The following is an 18,680-nucleotide window of genomic DNA, read 5'->3' as shown; positions in this document are numbered from 1 at the left end:
CTACTGGGTCAAATATCTGTCCTCTCTGTAACCTGTAATTGTAGGAATTTTTTTTATCAAGCACAGGTACACATTTATAGAACATACCAGATGTGAATGAATGAGTGCTGCCTTTTATTTTCAATAAGCGAGGCATTAGTACCAGCATTCTGCGAGATTGCTTAGGAAATTAACTTACCTGAACATATTCAATTCGGAATTGTTGCGAAGGAAATGGCTCTCTAATTGAACAGTTTTTGCTAGGCCCGCCTATCAAAGGAATAACATTGATTAAAAAAAGAGAACCAAAAAATTTTCTAAAACACCCAAATGATCAAAGCATTTAAGCTCTACTTGGTAAATAATTAATTATTTTCAAAATTTATCAAAGAATAAGTTTATTGCAGCAAAACAATTTTCAGCTGAACTTAAGTAGAGTTTATACCTTGCATACATTGTATACTTATTGATTATATGTTTCTAAATAATTAACAATGTATATTCGATACAGAAATCTGAAAAGAATGTTTGAGCTTTGTCAGCTGTTTTCGATAAAACGACAAAGTATTAAAGTTTGTTAGCACAAAGAGTAAGATTAGATCAGAGTTTAAAAGGTAATGGAAAGATAATAACAAAGGTATCTTACTTTTGGATATGGTTTTGCTCGTAGCAAATTGTCAGCCTCTTCACACTTGGCAAATAAAAACAACGTCTGAGTGTCAGGCAGTCCAATAAAGGTCTTGTACTCATGTGAAACTATTTCTGGTATTATAAGCTGAGGACGGCAGATATCACTCATTGCTGATATTGCTTGACAGCTTTGCAGTTTCAGGATCAAAGCTGAAATAAATTATTAGGCAGGTTGAACATTATTTATTGTGTGCTAATATTCATATAAGCCAATATAAATCATATAGACACATTTTTGTGGCAGCCGATGACACAACACATTTATTGTCAAAATCACATTTAAAAATAATTCCAATTTTATAGCTCTTTAAATTTGTATATATAAGTTTGCCATCCATTAAAGGTTTTTTTGAGTTTTTGAAAATATTTAATAGAATGAGCTAGTTGTTTTTATAACAGTAGGTGTGATTGCCAGAACATGTGTCAAAGTATTTATAACTTACTGAATGCATTAATAGCAGTCAAATCGCCGTTAATATATAGTTTACCAAATCAAACAATGCTTTTCTTATTAATAACATCATATTCTAAGTTGGTATGTCAACACACACCATACAGTTTTTTAAAGAGTTTTCAAAATAATTTAGATATGATGTGTCGAATGAAGCAGCCGGTATATAAATATTTAATTTGATTTTGTGTAACTACTTCAAAAATTATTAAGCAATGTCTACTACCAACAAAAACCATGAAGATATTACTTACCAAAAGTATTATTAGCAGTTGGTTCCTTTAAAACCAGTGTTCCATGGGCATTGATAGAAACCACTCTGTTGATAGAATTGAGTTGGTAGCAAACTTCTTCTACTGGATTATTCTGGGCAAACTGGGATCAAACAAAAGTTTCATAAACTAATAAAGAATAGATTGGCAAAACCTTGCGACTAAGATCTAGATACAGGTTTAGTTTGTTTACTATACAATTTATCGTTTAGTGAATAACAATAGTTTCCATAGTTGTAAATGAGGCAACATTTAATATTTTATATAACTTTGTAACATTCCTCACTTAATAAATATGTATAAACCTGAATGAGGTACTATTATAACACCATAAACTATTAGATTTGACCACCATTTTTGCTATTGTATTTACTATTATATTCTATAATAATTATAGGACTGTCTAACTGAAACTTAACACCTATGTTTTGTGGCAACAAAAACTTGCAATTTACTGTAACAAAAAGAAAGACAAGTAATCAATCATCAATCAATCAATATAATCAACCAAACAAATGAATTACAAAGTTGAGAAACTGCACGTAATTGGCTAATTAAGTTACCCTAAATAAGCTAGCCAAAGCAAGAATAATTGCCCAATAGAGATACTACATCTCTGCGAGAGCAACTACTTTTAAAAAGTATGTTGGTGCAGATGGCTAGTTTATAAAGACTTTAGAAGATGACAAACACTTACATCCAATGACAGAACCACAAAGAAACAGGTAAGCAGCAGCATCTCTATGAAAGCTCTGTATTTATTGTAATGATATAGAAAAACTTTGCCAACTTGTTTTTGACCTTAGTTCAAAATACAATGTGGCTATTTCATGGAGAACTACTGTTTTATATGATGGTTTTATGAGTAATAGTGCTGGAAAAACCATTGTGTTATCCTTGAAGCCCAACACTACTTTCAATAAGGTTAGAACATCTACTTTTGCACAGCTGGTGATGAGCATTGGGAATACCAAAACACGCTTTACGAAAGTCCCTTGCTCATCTCTAATGTCAGAGTTAAACTGGCAGAAAATATATCCACATACGTGTTGCAAGTGATTAGCGTGCTATTTTAAGCAGAGGCATTCCCTTCATCTAATAACAAGTTATTCAAAGATCAGAGCACTCAAATTCTGACGCATGCTCTAACAAACACTTGTTATAAGTTATAAAAACTAACAAGCTGCACCAAATAATCTTCTCTTATGATGTTTATAAAAGTGATCAATATGTTGTTGAAAGAATTAGGTGACAAACCTTACTCCAACTTGACTGTAATAAATCTACAGCTACAACATTTCACATTGTATTAATTATTTAGTCTTGCTCTGACTTTCAGTTATTTTGTCTGAGAAACAGAAAGTGTTCAAAAGATTTACGCGTAGAAGGTCGTTTTCTAGAAATTTACTCGAGGGTAAAAATTACTTCGACCACTAAAACGCTCTGCTTTGAGCAGGTCTTCAAACTGGCTGACACAATTTTTTGTCAATTTTTCAAAAAGAATCTAATTAGAGTAGATTGGTATGTCTACTAATATTTGTGCTTGAAGAATCAGTCTTATTGGCCTTACCTCTGTCACAATACCAAAATATGTTAATTCAGATTGATATAATTTTCAAAAGAAATGTCGTGAGTTGAGGTGACCATAACTTGAGCTCTGGCTGTGCTAATGTAAATATAAAGCTTGTATCATAACATAATGAAAATCTCTTTAAACTAGAACTAAAAGAAACTTTGTATTTGAAGGTCGTGAACCTACGAAAGGCTCTTTGTTGCACTATCATGAATAACTAAATAGCTTGTTGGCTATGATCAACATGTATGATTTTGCCAAAAAGCAGTCATTTGACTTAAACTAGTTTTTTACACTGTGTTATGTTTGTGAAAAGTAATTCCTAAAAATAGCCAATGTTGAAGCCTTACAAACAACATCAGAAAGTTGTTGATCTTGTATTATTAAGTGATATGGATGATGCACAAAGTTAGCAATAAAATATAGTTCAATGCTGAAGAGCGAGCCTGAAAAACCAGCATAAAATGTATTACACCAACTGTCGAGTTTTATTTTATATTTGCAAAAAACCTGGCAACAATAAAATCCATCATAGAAGTTTTAATTACTTAACGTTCTCCTTGCCAACTTGTAACGTGTCTAAATGAGATCGAAATATTACCAATGATAATAAGAACTACTCATTGAAATAAGAGAGCACGCCTACTGTTGATTATTAGTGAACAAATAGTTACTTAGTAATTATTTGAGCAGCCATGGAATGTTTGTCTCATTAATCAAATATTGTCACCTTTCATAGGCTGTTTTCAACAATCGAGAGCACTTGTTTACAAAATAAATCAACGGTCATTAGACTGTTTCTGCATCAGTATGTAATTGGTTTAACAACAAATAGCTAACACAGCGAGGGAATACAATCAGACACTTTATGTTTGCTCATGACAGTGGTACTACAAGCTGGCTACAAAAGGTTAAATTGATTATTGTTTGTTACTTCCGCAGTCTGTGTTAAACATCTGGTATGATTAGCATTAAACAGAGTATCATTTGATGAACCTCACTGTAAGTTTATATTGTATATACGTATGTAAGTATTTCATTCATCATGTGTAGCATTGAGGACTTTGACACCTTTTCGGAGAGCAGCTACAAGGTGGACAAAGCTCTTACATTACCAGCAGTGCAAAACTGAACAATAAGCTTGATATAATAACTAAGTTATAAAGTTGGGAAACAGTAATACCAAGCTGACAGGAATAACACTAGTTGTGCCAATTCAGAGGCGAAATTGGTTGTATATTTTGTCGTACTTTTTAAAGTGAAGTGGAAAAGTATATGCATTAAACATCTACGAAAAACCTATTTGTTTAACAATAGACCACGCATCTACACATCCTATGGTCTGATAGGAGCCTGCCTATAGCAAGCGACTTAAGGTATCAGATGTAGAAAGCTATTTGGTTTTTGTTGTACACAACTATTTCTCAGTTATTGCAGAACTGCAGGTGAATGCAAAGTGAACAACATTATAAAATATATATAGATATGGCATTTGCATATTATTGAGCAAACTCATTACAATATGTACACAACTATTATCTTAAGATAAATATTTTACATCCAAAGTTAAAACAGCACGTAACGACGCTCAAGCTTGTTAATAAATGATGCAAAAATTTCACAAATGTGAAAGTCTTATAATAAAATTATTACTGAGGGAAAGTATATATCAGTGTCTACCTGACAAATGCAACATATCATATGTGTATATGAACAATTACAAGAACATCATATAGCCTGATATCTTGATATGAGGAAGTCTGCTTTAGTAGCCTATCCGATGCTTCAACTTGTTAGTGGCATGACTTAAGGCTCAGCTATGAAATGTCATGAACATTAACCTAGTAACTAACCAAAAAAGGAGAGTCCCCATTCAGTGATTCTTTTCTATCTATTCAGCTAAAAAGAAAACTTGAATATTTACAGATTTACTGCATGTGATGTAATATGAAGCTTACAACTGTAATGTTCTAAGCTTATTTCAATAAAAAGTGAGCTGTAGACAGATAAATTCAATTATAGGAATCAATATATGAAGCTTATGCCAGTAAAAAGGTTGGTTACATCCGACACCAAAGAAATTCTAGAATGAATAGCATGGTGTCAGGTGAAAGAGAAGGTATTGGGTGCTTGCATGTTGTAATTTAAGGTACTGAGTTCCGTGTAGATATACGTAGGAGACAAGTATGATATAACTTATCTTTGATTTTCCTTCTATAAGTTACGTAGCTCTACTGTACTAATGCAGGACAAACTAAGGAATTTCTCTAGCAATAGATCTCATATAATGTGGCTGATAGAAGATTAACTGATGTTAATGTCCGTCTAGAAGATCCATTATTAGTAAATTAATCTATTAATCTATCATGAAGAGAGTTATTCAAAAACTGACTGCATGAAACGCAAAGTTGGTCGTAAAAGGAAGAGCAAGATGCGAAAAGATGAGATCTGCTAAAAAAAACAACTTGAACAACAAGGCAGTATTTAGTTTTGGTAGCGAACTCCCAAAAGGTTTGTTTTTTAAATATGTTACTTCACCGCATAGCATTAGCTTTGGCCTGAATCGATGGGCTTGTAATCCATTAAAAAGGTGATATGCCCAATATGTTTCACAATATGTTTATGTGATATTTATGGCCAAAGCTAAAAGGATGAGACTGATTTAAGCCGATGTAGGTGAGGACTTTTGATTATATTTATAAGACAATCAATTACATGTCAGGTTCTGATAGTGTGTTCACTATTTAATGCTTTATCAATTTCAACACTTTCCCATTGGTTAAAATATTAAATAATGTATGTTTTGTGATGTTATCTGGCACAGCATATGTACTAATATGACTGTAACACAATAGCACTCTGGTAAAAAGTTGCTATCAGAGGATTGCTCACTCTGTCAGTTGAAGGCAATTTATTATGAGAAATCAATTTTGATTATGTGTCATTTCTTTCTTAGCCATCATATTGGCTCTATGAACCCGATGAAAGGAAGCAAGAGTTCAACTTTGTTTGCCTTATTCACAGATTTTTGCCTTCTGCTCCTATACTAATGAACATGAAACTAACAGTTTTAATCTAAACAGAAAAGAGAAGCAAAGCAGTTATTAAAAACAAACATATTTTACTCAATTTCTCCTCAAAGTGTGGCACTTTTATGTTGGTAACAATTTGTCAGAGCTTATGTCTATCATACAAATGATCTATAGACTGTTCATCTGCAAATATTTATTTGGTTTCTGAAACAAGTAGGGAATATAGCTAGTAAATACATAACTACACTATTCATGTTTTCCTTTAGTCATGGGAATTAAAATTGGCAGTGGTAGGTCAAAAAGGTCAAAGCTTCCTCCCGCTTCAGTATGTATTACATGTATCTTACAATTAGTGTCAAGTTAGTGTAATTCCACAAACAGCAATCTTTTTATAACCAAATATGTGTAGATATACCAACAAGATACGTAGAATTGAGCATTTCAAATCACCCTTGATAGCATCTAGATGATGCTCAAGCCTGCTGCATATAGTTTAGTGGTACAAAACTGAACGATAGGATTGATATCAAACCAGCTAACTATTTCATCAATGCATGAGATGGAGCTGACTGTAACAATACTAGTTTGACAAAACCTTTGTGTTGAGCCAGAAAGAGATTTTGTGGTGAAAGTTATGGCGTTCTTTTAATAACAAGGGAAACCACAGTGCATCCATTATCTACAGAAAACGTAAGAGTATAACAACGGCCACTTATTTATTTTGTCAGTGGTATCTGACAATGCTACATAACCTGCAGCCTGGTAAAAAGAACTTGTTTATAACATTTGTATTAAGATCTCAGACGCCGAAGCTGTTTTTTGGATGAAAATATCAAATTGTTATATGATTTCAATTCAATACTTAGTGAGCAGCATTCTATATGATATGTAGATACAGTAATTGTATAGCATTGAGTAAACTGACTATAGAATGTGCACAACCATATTCATAATATGAACCCTTTCTACCTAGAGTTAAGACATAGGATTTATTTTGTTAATGGATGAAGCAAAAATTCAACAAATGTCGGAGTTTTATAATGAAAATAGTAGTAAGGGTAAGTATTAGTTTCTGACTAACAATTACCCTACTTTTCAGACTGTTAGCCGCTACTTTTTTCTGATGATTTGAGCTATGCGGCTTATATAAGGGTGCGGCTATTCTGTGGCTTTATCTTTCACCGCTAGGGCACATTAACCATAATCTCCGGGTAGTGTGCCTTTAGCAGGGAAAGAAAATAGGAAACAATGCCTAACGGTACTGTTCCATTAGGCATCAGGTTGAAAAGCGTCGGTTAATATGAAACAGTGTCTAACAGCACTGTTCTGTTTTAAACCGGAAAGTTGCTGCCATGGTAAAAATTACCGTGCTGGGTTCTGCGGCCTATACAATGGTAAGGCCTATGTATTGTTTTATTATCGTTTTTGGAAAATAAAGCAGATGCGGCTAATATAGGGGTGCAGTTTATAGTCCGAAAAATGTGGTACAACACATCTTATACAGATGAGCAATGGCCATTGCTTCATAGAGCCTGATACTTTGATATGAAGAAGTCGGCTCTGCTAGTCCAGCCAATGGCTCAGTTTGCGAGAAGCACGGCTAAGAGTATGAGTTATGAAAGGCTAGCAACCGTATGCCTATTAACTAACAGCAAAAGGGGAATCCCCTATCTACTGAAGGAAAATTCAGATATTTAATGATCCACAGCATGTGATATTAAGATTTATGTTGTAAGCTTCTTCCATCACCAAGTGAGCTGTAAACTGATAACTTCAATGATAGGAATCAAGACATGAATACAGTGGCAAAAAGCTTGACGACTGAAGAGACGTAGCGTGATTGCAGAAGAATTAAAACCTTGATTTTATTCCTGTCATTACCAGTGTATTTTTTGGAAATTTTACACCAAACAGTTATTTGGAGGTCAGGATATGGTCTATACAACTAGGTCATGGAACTCATTTGCACTCCACTCACCCAACTTAGTTTTGCTGACACACCGTTTACAGCAACCTTGAAATGATTCTGACTTAGGTACTCAAGAGAAAACTTTTAAGTACCGCTCGCCAATGTACAATGTAAATCTTAATTCAATTGAATTCCTGCCGATAATAACTAAAATAAAAAATAAGCCTTCCAGAATTATTTGGCAAAAATATAGCCAAAACCTTCCAAAGAATTTGGTTCCAACGTTGATTTGCACACAGCATATCAAAGAAAACTTTCACCAATATAGGTCCATGAATAAAAAAGAAAAACATAGAGTTGAATGACCATTTAATGAACTGAAATACAAAGTGTTTTGCTATATTGTTTTAGCAAAACCACTAGAGCTCATTGCATTATACCAGAGACATATTTATCTTACTATTTTACTCATCATGCTCGAGCAATATTTCAGAAGATTGTAGAATAACTTTGTAGGAATTTCTTAAATGAGTTTATGCAATGTATGAGTGGTGGGACTCAAAGCTTATATGAACTGCATATGGTCTACTCAGTAATTAAGCTTCTGCTAACAGCATAGAAATAATCAATAAATTTTAACTTCCAAAATGAATGGTTGCTACTTTATCATTGAGACTGAAACTGCTATTAATAAAGTGCCGTGAGACATCTCCTTGTCTGATAACATGCAGGAAATGCAGAAGATATTCCCATTGACAAATACTGGGATACTCAATAGGATTTTCCCAAATGCAATTAACATAGTAAAGTTCTTGAGTCACATGTGAATTTTTGTACTTCCACACATTGGAATTTCCACTAAGGTTTAGTAGCCATCGAGTAGAAAAAACTAGAGTGACAATAAATAAGGGCAAAATTATGAGTTTCAGTGTTGTTAGCAAGTATACATTATTTCAATGCTATTTTATGCTATCAGGTTGCTCACATTTGTCGCAAGGGTTTTAACTTCATTAACTATCAACGTTCAATGTGATCGACTTGGCGAGCGGCATGGAAGGCTAAAGATGGTGCAAATATTTCCGACCTCAGTCATTTGATTTTTGGTAGCAGTTTAAATGATGATCAAGTCAGTTTTATTATCAGAGTTTTAAAATCTTATTAAAGTCTTATAAAATTCAAAAACTATTGTTATTGCAGCAGCTTTTGAAAATAAATTGGTAATTTTTTGTAATAGACCAAGATAGTTATTAAAATTTGAACTATTTGAAAGTAGATAATGATTTCTCAACATTTTTCTGGCTTTCAATAAATTCAAAAGCTGCACTCGTAGTTCCTTATGGTATCCCATTGTCTGCTGCTAAATAAACGATCTAAAAGTGATAAATATTTTTTCATTTTAGGCTGTACTGTTAAACAAGTAAAAGACAAAATGCTATAAACTCAAATCTTTCAAGAGAGTCAGGTCTTCACTACAAATAAAACTATGAAGCTACTAATCCAGTCACTATCAATATGTACTGTTAGTCAAGCATATAGTTTAAGATTTTAACACAGTTATGATACAATGGTAATATGTCAGTAGTCGCTCTCATGAAGTTTAAACATGAAAATACTAAAATAGGTATAAGTATTGATTAGTTAATATTAATTACAAAATAATAACAAACAATTACATATAGAATTACGTATAGAATAATTGTTGAACATAAGTAAAGTAAGATACCATTGCATATTGTTCAGAGACAATTACTTTTCAAACTCTCAAATCTTCATGAAAACAGACTTTTCCCAGATGATATGCTAAGAGTTTGGTTGGTAAGCAAGTATTTGACACAAAAATAATTTCATGAACTGGGTTGTTTCTGTCAAAATCAACTTTAAAAAATGGCTGATCTTTAAACCTTGTAAACAACATAAGAAAGCTGTTGATTTTCTAGTAAGGGATGCTTGTTAAGCACAAAGGTGGAAAGAAAATGTAATTCTGTAAGGAACAGCCAGCTAGGACAACTTACATAAAGTGCAAGATACCAGTTACCAAGTTAAATTTCTGATTTGGAAAATCTAGCTGCAAAAAGGTCAATGTGAAGGTTATACAAAATTTATTATTTCCTCCTTGCCTCGTTGTAACACTCGCATGTGAAATTGAACTATCACCGATGATTATACAAACCTATCATTGAAATAGAACCACATGCCTACAGCCTGTTAGTAATGCATAAACAGTTTCTTTAAAATTATCTGCGCAAATATGGAATGTTTGTTCAGTTAATCGAACTTTTTCGCCTCTCATTGGCTTTAAACAATCTATAAATCATCTGCTTACAATCTAAATCTTGGTTCATTAGGCTGCTCCTGTGTAAGCATGTAATTTATTTGTACAGCAAGTAGTTACCGCAGTGGATACACACAAACACTTTTCATTTTGCTTATACAAGTTTTACTAAAATCTGGCTACGACAGGATAAAAATAATCATTGTTGGTTACTATGGCATATCTGTCAAACATCTGGTACAGTTAGCATGAAATGAATGTCATTTGATAAACTTTTCTGTCTGCATATATGTACATGTAGGTTTGTAAATATTTCCCCTACTATATGTAGCATTGAGGTTGTCTATTGATGAGAGCTAGCAGATGGATAGAGCTCTTGTAAACTATTTAGTGGTGCAAAACTGAACAACAAGCTTGATACAACAAGTTTATAAATTTGGGAATGCGTAATACCAAGCTGACAGGAACAACACTAGTTGTGCTAAAGCTGTGGCAAAATCGGTTGTATAAGTCTTTGTACTTTTTCAAGCAAAATAGGATTGTACATGCATTGATTTTCAAAAAACCTATTTGTTTAACAATAGACCACACATCTACGTGACCTCTGACCTGGTAGTAAGAGCCTATTTAAAGCAATTTAATTAGGATCTCAGATGTAGACTGCTTATTTGTTATTATTGTACACAACAATTTATTATTTATTGCAGAATTGCAAGGGAAAACAAAGTGAAAAATATTCTATATTATATGTAGAGATGGTATTTGTATAGAATTGAGCAAATTCAGTACAATATGTGCACAACCGTATTCGTCATATTGTAAATATTTCCCCTGCTATGTGTAGCATTGAGGCCGTCTATTGATGAGAGCTAGCAGATACATAGAGCTCTTGTAAACTATTTAGTGGTGCAAAACTAACCAACAAGCTTGATACAATAACTAGCTTATAAAGTTATGAATGCTTAATACCAAGCTGACAGGAACCACACTAGTGATGTCAAGCCAGTGGCAAACTTGGTTGTATAAGTATTTATACTTTTTGAAGTGAAATGGAAATGTACGTGCATTGTTCTACAGAAAACTTTTTTGGTTGAACAATAGACCACAGATTTATACAGCCTATGGCCTGGTAAGAACCTGTTGATAGCAATTGAGTAAAGGTATCAGATGTAGAAAGCTGATTTGTGATTATTGTACATAACAATTTCTCATTTATTGCAAAGTTGCAAGTGAATACAAAGTGAACAACAGTCTATAAGATTGTGGAGATGGTATTTGTGTAATGTTAAGCAAATTCCATACAATATGTACACGACCATATTCGTCATACGAATCCCTTCTACCTAGAGTTAAGACATAGGACTTAACTATGCTCAAACTTGTTAATAAATGAAGCAATGTTCAACAAATATGGAAGTTTTACAATCAAAATAGTACTAAGGGAAAGTATTAGTGTCTGACTGACCACTGCAGCACATCATACATGTAGATTAACAATGCCAAATGTATCATATAGCCTGATATATTGATATGAGGAAGTTGGCTCTAGTAGTCTATCTGATGCCTCAATTTGTAAAAAGTGTTGCCTGATGCTGAGCTGTGAAATGCTAGTAATCATTACCCTAGTAACTAACCACAAAAGAGGAATAAATCTTTTTCAGTAACTTTTTATTATCTCTTGTCTCTTTCTGAATATCCATTAAAGAAAATATAGGATTCACAGATTTACTGCTTGTGAGATTACCGTTTTTCATGATTTCACTACAGTGATGCAGATTGACTCAAAAGTATTTCCTATTGTCTTTACCTTTACAATTTTTAATCTGATAATGATAATAAGAAAATGCCTTCCATTTTACAGTTCTCAATAACTTTCAGAGTTGTATACACAATGTATCATGCAAGTTCAACACGTACAAGAACAAAAACAAAAACTATTTCGTCAAACTAAAATATTTGAAAAACTTTGTATTTGAAGTCCTTCAACCTTCAAAGGCTTCTTGTTGCACCATTAAGACTAATAGAGAACATTCTGGCTATGAGCAGCGTGTATGGTTTAGCATCTGGTTAGAAGCTGTTTTTTCCCAGACAATGCGCTAAGAGTTCGGTTTGCACGCAAATAGTGGACACATATTAGTCTAATAAACTAGGTTGTTTCTGTTAAGGCAACTCTTAAAAATTGTTTAGCCTTGAACCTTGCAAACAACATCAGAAGGCTGTTGATCCTCTACTAAGTGACGCTTGTTATGCAAAAAGTAAAAAAAAAGAAAAGTTCTGTAAGGAACCGCCAGCTGAGACAAATTACATAAAATGCATGACACCAACTACCGAGTTCTATTTTTGATTTGAAAAGTCTGGCTACAAGAAAGGCTATCATTTAAGTTTCTATGAGTAAGTATAGAATGTCTGACTCATATATAAGGTGTCATATCCTTTCATTTGTATCGTTAACAATTTGTAAGAGCTTATGTGTATCATAGAAATGATCTATAGACTGTTCATCTGCAAACATTTATTTGGTTTGTGAAACAAGTAGGGAATATAGCAAATGAATACACACCTACACTATTCATGTTTGCATTTAGTCAAGGTAATTAAAATTGACAGTGGCAGGTCAAAATGGTCACAGCTTCCTGCTGCTTCAGTATGTATCACACATTGCTTACAATTAGTGTCAAGTGAGTGTAAATTTACAAACCTCGCTCTTTTGTATCCTCCATTTTTTCATGATGTCGTTCTATCGTGGTTTTCCATCTTTGTAGATAACTTTTACCGCAGATAATTTGAAGATTCTGTAATTAATTTTCCCAAATGACGCTGTGGTTTGCAATTTTTATAGCGACGCTAAACAATTTTTTCCAAAGAATTCCGATATAATATCAAAATATCACCAAAGGTTCTATTCAATGGTGTAAAGTGAATGAGAATGACAATCGTTTGTTTACAAATATGGCAGCGCCTCTGCAAACAAGCGCACACGCAGACAAATTAATGACGTAAAAAAATGAAAAACTAACAAAACATGTGTGTAGATATGCCAATGACAATACCTATAATTGAGCATTTCAAAACACCTTGATAGAGTCTAGATGATGCCTAAGTCTGATGCATTTAGTTTAGTGATACAAAACTGAACGATATGATTGATATAAAGCCAGCTAAAAATTCAACTGTGCGTGAGACCAAGCTGACTGGAACAATACTAGTTTGACAAAACTTTTTTGCTGAGCCAGAAGGAGATTTTGTGGTAAAAGCCACATCGCTTTTTAAAAAAGGGGAAATTACAGTATATCCATTATTTACAGAAAACCTAAGGGTATAACATTAGCTACATAGGCCTACTTATTTTATCAGTAGTATTCAAAAATGCTACCTAACTTGTGGCCTAGTAGAAATAGCTTGTTTATAACATTTGTATAAAGATCTCAAATGGGGTAAACGAATTTTCTAAAATTTAAAATACTACATTATTATAAGTTTTCAGGTCAATTATCATCGAACAACATTCTATAAGATAAGTAGAGATGGTATTTGTACAGCAATGAACAAATTCACTTCAATACGTGCAAGGCCTTATTCATCCGATGAAGCTTTTACATTTAGATTCAAGTCATAGAACTTGTAACTATGTTCAAGCTTGTTAAGAAATGAAGCCAAAATTCTACAAACGTGGAAGTTTTATGGTAAAACAGTACTGAGGGAAAGTATAATTTAGTGTCTGACTGACAATTACAACACATACACAGATGCACGATGCCAAATGCATCATATAGCCTGATATCTTGATATGAGGAAGTTGGCTCTGCTAGTCCAACCAATGCATCAATTTGCAAGAAGCATGGCTAAAAGTATAGGTTATGAAAGGCTAGCAATATGCATATTAACCAACCACAAAAGGGGAATCCCCTACCCACTGAAAGAAAATTTAGAGATTTAATGATCACAACATGTGATAATTATTAAGATTTATGTTGTAAGCTTCTTCCATCACCAAGGGAGCTGTAGACTGATAATTTCAACGATAGGAATCAAGACATGGAATATCTGTTGCGAGGCTGGTAGAATTGACAACCAAGAAAATTCTAGAATAAACAACCTTGTTTCAGATGAAAGGCATAGTGCTGGTTGCTTTCATGGTGTAATTTTAGATACTCTGTTTCATCTGGATAGCAGTAAAGCAAAAATATGATATGACTTATCTTTGGTTTCCCATCTACAAGTTTGTTCTACTGTACTGATAAAACACAAATTAATGAATCTTTCTAACCATAGATCTCATATAATGCTGATAATTTGTCACTCCGAAGAATCTATCAACAGCGAGTTGAGCCAATAAATCTTCATGAAGAGAAAGTTATTCAAAACCAGACTTCATCAAAGTCATGTTTATTGTAAAATGAAATAAAAATGAAAAAGTAGCATGAACTCTGCTTATATGGCAACCTAAAAAACAAGTCAATGTATTATTATTGTTAGCACTCTGTTGGAATGTTCCACCCTTTAGTTACACAAGTGTGTAAGAATAGCCAGCCCATTAAATCCATCAGCTTGTACTACATTTTAAATGGTTGTACCTACTGGTTAGTTGTTTAACAACTTCAGCCATATCATATGGCTCAAAGCTAAAATGATGGAATTTACATGAGCAAAAGCAGTTGAGTGTGTGCGATTATTAACTTCAACACAATAAATTACCAGTAAGGCTCTGATAATGGTTTATCACACTTTATCATTGGTTGAAATATTAGATTATAAATGTTTCGTGAGTTTCAGAGCTTTGTCAAACAAGCATATATATTACAGTGTCACTATAGCAAGGAAATTACTAACTGATGGGCGTACACATTTTCAGTTCGTTGGCAGTTGTTTTCAGAAACATCCATTTTGACAGCAACATTTTTGGCGTTTTTAAAATCATTATATTAGCCAGAGTTCAGCCTTGTAAATCACATTTCCAGTTGTTCGACACACACTAACATATTTATGAGCATGAAACAACATACATAACTAATCTATATAGAAAACAAACAGCAAATAAAGTGAGGCCTTCTCGCCAAAAAAGAATAAAGTTTCAGTTTTAACTTCAATGAAAGTTTAAGGCTGAAGTTTGAGTTTTAAGCTAGCGACAAGAACTATAAAATTTAGAGCTCCTGCAATAGGATATCTTGAATCAAGTTACCACCAAAATATGAAATTTGTTGCATTTTTTCTACAAATGGAGAAAAGCATTTATTGTAACATAATTGTAACGATCTAAAAGTAAAATGAATGGAAAGGAATGGGATGAGCCTTAAAAACTGGTTTTCAGCTTCAACAGCCAGAAGAGTTTTTAGGTTAAACCTTAATTCGCTCAAAACTACGTCTTTAAAAATCATGGCCAAGTACCAAAAGTTAATTTTTCTTTGTCTTTATTTTCTTTTAATAAAATGTGGAAACAGTAATTATTAAAAGCTGAGAACGTCTAGCAACATTGCATAACTAAAAAAAATTTTACCGAGCTTTCTATAAAACTCAAGTAAGTTTCATGACTGTCAACTACTAGAGCTTGAAACACAAAGTCAGTATGATACACAGACATTCAGACGTTTTGTACGTAACTGAGATGCTTTTTCATCGCCAACAAATTTTGGTAATTAATTTGTTAATATTTAATTTATCTTTGTTATTTTGGTGTTGTTGAGAAAGATTATTCATGCTTCAGTATTTTTGCTACATTCTATCTGTTTGTATTAATACTACTTAGGCTCAAGGACACAATTAGGTACAAGTGTTCTTAGCTATCAACTTCTGTTTTCTGTAAAAATTTATATGAAACTTACATTAGACAGTTTTATAGTTTTGAGCTGCTGGATCTAAAGACCTGATCCCAACATTTTGCGCGAGATTTAAAAATCACAAAACAATAATCATACACATCAAATATTCAACCTTGTTAAAAAGGTAAGGGCTTATTAAAGTTTTGGTATTTCAATTTATTCAATAGGCCTCCATATATTTTATTTTTGCTCATGAACCCATATTGGTAGAAGCTTTCTTTGCTATGCTGGTAGCAAATTAACATAGAAATAAAGCTGACTTGGATGACAAATTGGCACGATTTTTATGCAGAATTCAATGCATTAGTATTTGATTTTAAGCAGTTAACATAAAAAAAACAATTATCTTGGCTGTCATTTTGAGTAATTTTTAGAGCAAGGGTACATAGAAAATAGCATATGAGGCTACTAAAATAGTAATTTTACAGTAATGACTGACCATACTTAAAGCACACATTATGATACAATGTTGGGTGAAACTGTTGTTCAAAATGTATGTTGTATGTATAAAAAAAGAACTATGTTAAGAATAAACCGAACATGTATGATGTTAAACTGACTTTGCTGATATAGACAGACAATTATACATTGCCTATCATGGCCTATATAAATCAATTGATCAACATTTAATGTTAGCATCTACATTGAACTTAAACATTGAAAACATCATTTTAAACTTGTTTATCTCGTTGATTTATAACTGAAAAGGTACTATAACATATTTGGTTATTATTACCATCAGTTTAGCCTACTCAACAATTCTATGCAGATTCAATATCTTACGCAGTAAATCCAACTCAGAATCAGTGTGCAGACATAATGGTGTAAAAAATCTGGTGTGTAAGAAATTTCATGGTGATCAAGTATTATATATACTTAATTGCTAGCAAAGACTGTTTGCATGTTTCCAACAGCATTGGTGCTAAAAAATGGTTTGGTTTTCTTTGCTGGGAATGTCTCATACTGTGGCAAAAAAGCTTGACAATGGACGACATGTAGAATTGCAGAAAAAACTTATATGTTTGATTCTAGTCCCAGGGTATTTTTTTAATTTAACATCAACCTGTTATTTGCAAGTAAGGACCAGATTTAGACAACTAGGTCATTGAACCCATTTGCGCTCAGCTCACTCGACTTACTTTTGCCGACACACTATTTACAGGATACTTGAAAAGATTCTGACTCATGTACTAGAGAAAAAACTTCTAAGTACTGCTAGCCAAAATATATTATTAATATATTAAGTTAATAATTAATATTATTATTAAAGTAATTAACTTTGTGTTGATGATAATTAAAACAAAAAATAAGCATTGTAGAAATATTTAGCAAAAATATAGCCCAAACTTTCTAAAGTGTTTCAATGTTGATTTGCAAACGACATAGCAAAAAAAGCCTTTATAAATATGGGTCCATGTACAAAAATGAAATAGTGTTCATAGTTCTCAAAATAAAAAACATGCAGTGGTACTCATGGTGTCTTACCAGAAAAATATCTGTTTTATTATTTTACCAACCATTCTAGAGAAATATTTCAGAAAACTCTAACAAACACTTTTAGGAATTTGTTAAATGAGTTTAAGCAACATATGAGTGTGGTGACTCAGTGCTTATAGGAACTGCGTATGGTCTACTGTAGTTATGCTTCTGCTAACGGCATAGAAATATTCAACGAATTTTAACATCAAGAAGACAAATTGTTGCCACTTTATCATTGAGCCTGAAATAGCTATTGATAAAGTGCGGCAAGACATATCTTTGTCTGATAACTCCAGGAAAAGTGTCAGATGTTCCTGTTGACAAAAACTGGGATAAGCAATTGGTTATTCCCATAGGCAACTAACATGTTATTGATGTTGACTCACATGCAATTTTTGTGCTTCCACTCATTGGAATTTCCCGAAGGCTTCGTAGCCAAAGAGTAGAAAAAACGGAAGTGACAATATCTATGGGCAAAATTATTAGTTTCAGCGTTGTTAGCAAGTAAAGACCTACATAATTTCAATGCTATTCCATGCTACTTGTTGCTCACTTTGCTACAATCGTTTTTAATTTCAATAATTATCAACATTAAATGTAGTTGATTGGATTGGCTGCTAGACGTAATGCTGCGAGTTATTCCGTCTTCGTTTATTTACCTGATTTGATTGACACAGGCTGTGCAAACAATCGTTCTCGCCAAATCAACGTTATAGCCCCCAGAGCTAGATAGATATCATATATATCCTGATGAATATGATATATTTCTATAAATATATACTTAGATATGATATATATCATATATATCTATATGTATATGATATATAGATATATATATATATATATATATATATATATATATATATATCAGTATATAGCTAGATATATATAGATATACTTGTATATCACATATATGTACAGCTATATATAACTGATATATATATATATATATATATATATCTATATATATATATATCTTATTATGTATACATGTATTAGCTAGATATATATATATATATATATATATATATATATATATATATATATATATATGTATATATATATATATATATTAGCTAGATTTATATACTGTATATATATATATATATATAAGATATATATATATATATATAGCATCTTGAGGCGAGTGCTCAAACTCCCAGGTCTCTGGTAGGAGACCCGAGTTAGAGCAGAAATTACTACCCAT

Source organism: Watersipora subatra, chromosome 8 (genome assembly GCF_963576615.1).
Source record: "Watersipora subatra chromosome 8, tzWatSuba1.1, whole genome shotgun sequence".
NCBI classification, from domain to species: Eukaryota; Metazoa; Bryozoa; class Gymnolaemata; order Cheilostomatida; family Watersiporidae; genus Watersipora; species Watersipora subatra.
The sequence above is the reverse complement of the archived record's forward strand: the minus strand, read 5'-3'. Positions refer to the sequence as shown.